Source organism: Enhydra lutris, unplaced genomic scaffold (assembly GCF_002288905.1).
Source record: "Enhydra lutris kenyoni isolate GAN:26980312 unplaced genomic scaffold, ASM228890v2 scaffoldscaffold5, whole genome shotgun sequence".
In the NCBI taxonomy this organism is placed as follows: Eukaryota; Metazoa; Chordata; class Mammalia; order Carnivora; family Mustelidae; genus Enhydra; species Enhydra lutris.
In genome coordinates this window covers 10,275,934-10,282,523 of record NW_019154089.1, presented here as the reverse complement: position 1 = coordinate 10,282,523, position 6,590 = coordinate 10,275,934, and positions in this window count along the sequence as shown.

Here is a 6,590-nt window from a genome sequence, read left to right as displayed (position 1 = left end):
ATCCCCCAGACAGTTTAGTGCATAAAGTGGAAAAGGAACTTCCTCCTCTTCCCATTAATCAGCCTTTGGGATTACCGCATCATTCTACCTCTCTTAAAGATAACTTGAAAAAAAGAACACGGAAGTGCAGCTTTACAATACAAGAAATTCATCGTGCACAATTGTCTTAGCCATATTTGTAGAGCTTAACTTCTTGTTCCTCCTCTCATCTGTAATAGGTTTTAGCCCAATATAGAACTGAATTAAGGAGAGATGAAGGTCCTGGGGACTCCTGAGGGCAGACCCACTCATTGTGGATGCCTGGCAGACAACCGCTTGGTATTAACTCTGTTTTCAAAGCTTGAGTGCCCAGCATTTGCCTCTAAGGGATTCAAACTATACTCAGGTCCCTGCTCCTCATGGAAATCATTTGTGCTGCACCAGGTTACACCCAGCTGTCTGGGGCCACATACAGGTAAGACTCTGTAAGGGCACTCACTCCACGGGGACAACCACATAAGTGTGCCAATCTGCCCCCCTCATCTCCTGGTGCCCTGTCCCCCACCTCCTTACCTTTCTCTTCTGCCTAGTCAAGCACCTGGGAACCCCCTGTTCTCTCCAGTCCTCCTCTGCTCTCTTCCATGATGCTAACACTCATTTATGTTTCAGCATGAATGTGTTTATTACTTCGCTATTGCTCCCAAACCAATCTTCACTTTTCGCCTTCAGTCTAACTGTAGGATCAAAATATATTATTATCCCTCATTGGATTAATGTTATACATCTACACGAAAGGGAAAGTCATAAGCTGAGTGAATACATCCCCGTGTGCACTCAAAATCATACTGTGAAAGCCTTTCCAACCTCTCCTTCAGTATGGGTTTTGAAAATGGCTCTAGCAGAAAAAGCACAATAAGGTCATGGAAAATACGGAGGTGATGGCCCTAAAGAGGCTCAGGTTCAAATCTGGGCTTTTGAAAAAAAGCTCTGATCCAGATTCAGTGAATCAATGTTTTTAAAGTATTTAAATACAATCCTTGGCACACAATAGGTAGCCAATAAATGATATATATTATTATCTTCAAAAAAGTGACTCTTTTAATCACTGATTTTTTTCTAAATTGGGGTAAGAAAGTCTGGGCTCCGCTAATTCTTTAACAATAATGATGTCAAAGCATATTCTTTCCCAGGCTCTTTCAAAGGTGCAGCGCCCAAAAAGTTTTGTTCTGTTGTTTTGTTTTGTTTTGTTTTGTTTTGTTGTGCTTTGTTTTGCTTTTGGATATTAGGTAAGTGTGTTGGAGCCGTAAAAGCAAAGAGTCTGGTAATTTCCTAGAGAAAAACATTCCAAAGGTGGATACTTTTTTAAAGTGCTGCTCGCAGATTTAAGAGAATTGAAATTGTTTTTTACATAACCCATTAATGGCTATTCCAATTATATCCATGTTGCTGCCACCTAGTGGAGAGTTCAGTGGGTGGAAAATAAAGAAAAAGTGCCCGTGGCCGTTCTTTTTATACAGAGTTTTTTATACAGATGCTCTCCTGCCATCTGGTGGTGAAGTTTACCGCCTGCCGTTAGCCTCTGAAAATGCATTCTACCCGAGATGCTTTTCAGGTGAGGGGCTGACAGCTGCTGTGATTAGAATGAGTGTGGTCACGTGGCCAGAGCTCCTGCCTCCCTTCTTGGAACCACTAATTTTCGTTCCTGCTCATCTTGCAAGAAGAGAGATATGGCTGCCCCGGAGTCATTCTCCTGAAGGCAGAGCTGGGACCCTGGACATAAACCCCTGACTACTTACTACACAAAGTAGGGTGAAGCCAAAACTAGTGGTATTCTTGGAGATTGCTCCATTCCCAGCCTCCAACTGGTTAAATTTTTCGGAATATTAAATCTTCTACCGTGGTGTGGGCTAAGGTACGGTCTGAATTTCTACACTTTTAGCTCTCAGTGCCTTTAAATATTTTTTAATTCCCCTTTTTTCCTATACCTATTGTTTATTAGTAGTTTTTAAATTCTCCCCTCATGTAACTGAAGAGGTAGGTTTATCAGCTATGAAAAAGAATGTCAAAACTGTAATTAGAGAGGGCCATTAAATATCAAGCTGTCTGGATTTCTACTTACACATGCACAGAGTCTCACAGACTGTAGAGGAAAGATAACTTTGCTGGTTCCTTCCAAAAAATCACTTAGTCCAGGCTCTTGCCCAACTTGAGGTGAGAATATTCAACCGAAGTGAGCAATTTCAGAAACTGAACACAGCTTTCTGCCAGGGCGGTTGTTCTGCTCTCATTTTATGAACACCATGACTCACGGACCTGATCAAATTTCCTTCTTTGTGCGGCCTGCTGGAAAAATTCAGGAGCAAATTGGGCCCTCTCTCCTAGGAAGTGGGCAGGACTTCTTCCTGTGCTGTCCTGATTTGTGCCTCTACCTTAGAATCTCTCCTTTGCCTCACCCTCCCCTCCACCTCAACTATGTGGTATCTCCCCGTGCTTTTTTTTTTTTCCTCAGTGCCTTAGACATACTGGAAAGATATAGAGTAGGTAGACAGTTCTGTGTGTTTATTATGTGTATATAAAAACCAAAGATGAAAGTCTCTCTTTCAAAAGAAAAATTTGAAATTAAAAATATATTTTAAATAAGGAAATTAGTGGTTTCGGTATAAAATGTTCCTGATGAGGTTTCTTTAGCCAGAAGAAATGAGATTCAAGACTCCCACAGTTTTACTTACACTATACTTACTGTTTTCAAGTTCCTGACAAAGAAAAGAAAGAAGGCATTCTTCTTTTTTTTTTTTTTAAGATTTTATTTATTTATTTGACAGAGAGAGACATAGCGAGAGAGGGAACACTAGCAGGGGGAGTGGGAGAAGGAGAAGCAGGCTTCCCACTGAGCAGGGAGCCCATGGGGGTTGATCCTAGGACCCTGGGACCATGACCTGAGCCAAAGGCAGCCACTTAACAGCTGAGCCACCCAGGAGCCCCAAATTCTTCTGATGTTAATTAAACTTACTAATTTGTTTCCAGATTATGAAAAAAATGCTAAAATCCCTCACGTTGGAATTCACATCAAGTGTGGTGAAACGTTGTTTGGATTATTAATTGAATAATAAAACAAGGACGAGGCTAGATTTAAAAATTTATCAGTCGGTTTAAATGAAATGGGAATTAACGAAACTTTCTAAACATATGTTTAGAGGTTAAAACATTTATAGTCAACACTTAAGAGAATAATGTCACTCTACCTCTTGCCATGGTTTTGTGTTTCAATATAATGATCCCAAGACTTTTTCATGAATTCTAAACTTAGCTCTTCAAAAAAGCTTTCTTTTTATTTTTTTCCTCAAGTTCTCATTTAAATTCCAGTCAGTCATCATGCAGTGTAGTATTAGTTTCAGGTGTAGAATCCAATGATTCATCCCTTCCATGCAACGCCCAGTGCTCGTCACAACAAGGGCCTTCCTGTTACCCATCACCCACTGAACCCATGCCCCCGCCCACATCTCCTCTGGTAACCATTGGTAACCATTGGTTCTCTGGAGGTTAAGAGTCTGCTTTATGATTTGCCCCCTTTATGATGCGTATTGTCATCAATACCTAAATACACAACTGTAGAGCCATTTTTTGAGTTAGATTTCCAGTGGCTACCCATGGACAGCAAGTCTCTCTCCCATCCCCTACCTGCCATGTACACACACCTGACCTGTCCATCTGGCCCTCATTTGAGCTGCCTTGGGTCAATAGGAACACAACAGACATAATCATACTTCCGACATTTCAACATTTCGAAACCCTCCCACTTCTACAACCCCATTCCATCTCAGCTACAATCTTAGGAAAGAAGCATTAAAACCTGCGATGTACAAGAGAAGAGACTGAGGCACAGAGCCGTCAAAAGATGTGTCAGAACAGAAACTGAAGGGAGAACCTCAGTGATCTAAACCTATTCTGGATATTTTTTCCAGCCTTGTTTTTATTTTCTCATAACTGGAATGTGAGTTTGGTATATTCCAGATTTGATAAAAACAGGAGTAGTTTCTTTCTTCTCCCCTCTGCCCACAGTGTATTCCTGCTCAGCTCCATTATCCCAGAGGGAATGCAGAAAATACACAGTTTAAATAAGGTCAAACACTGCTGTGTCCCCTCCCTCAGTAAACGCAAACGCCATAAGCTTGTGTCAGTTTGTCCATTTAGGTGAACGTGGCTTCTGTGTAAGAGAAGAAGTAAACCCTCAACCCCTTGAATAAAGAATATTCCTGGATTAACTACTTTTTCTTGGCAAATAACGTTGACAGAATGTCTTCCCCATCACAGTGTTCTAGAGCACGGGATCTGATTTCTCCAACCTTGCCTCAGATCATCCCTAAATAGACGTCAGCCCCAGAAAGTCCCAGCTCCTCTTGAGTCCGAACAGGAGCCTAGTTCCATAGGCAGTGACCTCAAACCCAGTTGGAGGAGAACATAACCTCCAGCAGACCTTCAGGTCCACCTCAGCAGCAGAGGCATTACTGGAATGAAACCCTCCAATGCCCACTCTCTGATCCTGCCAGGTAAGGCACCAAGGCACAACATTTCAACATCATTTTTGTAACAGAGACACGGAGCAGACACTTTCAGTTTTTCACCAAGGCGGCGGGGGATTCGGGGGGGGGGGGCAATGCATAGCAAGGGGGCAAGGGAAGCAGAGAGAAATGATGGCTTTTATTTTTTAAGATTTTATTTATTTACTTGACAGAGATCACAAGTAGGCAGAGATTTTTTTTTTTTTTTAAGAGAAATGATGGCTTTTATTTCCCTGTAGCTCAGAGTTAACTACTCACCACCAGATGGCAGGTGTGCACCAGGATGGGAAACTACTTCCCAAATAATTTGAGGACTGTAGTTCTTTGATGTCAAAACATGGAAATCCTGACGGATGAGTGGAGAACTTGCAAAGGATAGGAGATTAATTGTGCTGATGAAGGCCTAGCATAGGGAGCAGGGCCCCGCCGAGACTGTGGAGTGTGTTCCGGTGCAGGAAGGCGAAGGTAATTGAGGTCCCATACCGAGAAGTCTTCAGACCGAGCTGTTCAAGCGGAGCGCACAGACCTCATTAACCAAGTCCTCCATGGGGTCTCTACTCGAATTGTGGGGCATGCTTGTTAAGAAATGCAGAATCCCAGGACAGCTAGATTGGAGTCCTCACGTTTAACAAGCTCCTGGGTGATTCTTTCTCTTAAGGTTGAGAAAAGATCTTGAAGAGTGTGGACTCCTTAGTAAACTCTTTCAAAGCCGGGAATCAGGGATGAGGGGACCCATCATTATCAGGGTTGTACCCATGGGAATGTTCCCATGAGTGCATGGTCCACTTGGTAGCATTTCCCTCTGAGGACAAAAAGGCAGATAAGGAGGTAGAAGTCATCTCTCCATCCTGGCCCTATCCCCGGTCTTTTTACCGTCCTCAGGAATACAAAATTCATGAGCAGTGTAACCCTTAACATAGTTAAAAGCCAATCTTTATTCAATACATACTTGATATTTAAAATGTTATGCTGAAATTGGTACTGCATTTTAAATGGAATCTTTTTTTTTTTTTTTTTAAGATTTTTATTTATTCGACAGAGAGAGATCACAAGTAGACAGAGAGGCAGGCAGAGAGAGAGAGGAGGAAGCAGGCTCCCCGCCAAGGAGATAGCCCGATGCGGGGCTCGATCCCAGGACCCCGGGATCATGACCCGAGCCGAAGGCAAAGGCTTTAATCCTCTGAGCCACCCAGGCGCCCCTTAAATGGAATCTTAAAATGTGTTTTGTGCTGGAAGAAATACTGGGAAAGCCTGAGCCATCACGGGTAATGCAATAGTGATTTTCTTGTGTGTCAGCAGGATTGTTATGTGAGTCAGAGGTTAGGCCTCTTGCCACAACTGTCTTTAAAGCTGGTTTCTGGGATACAAAGTGAATCCATCTGATCTTAGATATGTGTAACAGGTTTAAAATCTACAGCCAAGGGCTTGAGTGAGGAACAGAAGAGCTACTGATCTGCCTCCAGAAAAAATAGTCTCAGGAGAAATTTAGCTCAAGGAGCCATTTATCAGGATTACTAATTCAGTCTCAAATTCAAATTTTGACTCTGAATTTCCTACACCCTCTTCTGGAGGGGGCACAGGTCTGGGAAGGAGAAGTCCGCAGGGAGCGTGGCATTCCTTCTCCTTTCCTTATGCCATAGCATCCGTGCTCTGTGGAGCTGACTCCTGCCAGTGACACCATGATTACCCATAGTGTGTGCTGGGCACACCAGCCATCAGCTCCCTTCTCAAGGTCCCCATAATGCACATCTCTCCAATCTGTGACTTTTTTTTAGCCAAGTGGCCTCTTAAGATGGTCATCAGCTCACCTCCAAGCTCATTTTCATAGCTTATCTTGGAGCCAATGGAGTGAGTATGGACCGCTTCCATGGTCTTCCCAAGCCACAGGGAATGCCGGGAAAAACTGAGATCTTGTCCAAATGTACCATTTATTCATCTCTCCTCTTTCCCTAGAATTCACTGTATGGGGTGCATCTCTGAGGTTCCTGTTCTCAAACCACATCCAAGAAATAGTAAATTTATTTCATCTCTCAGAAATCCCATATTTTTCAA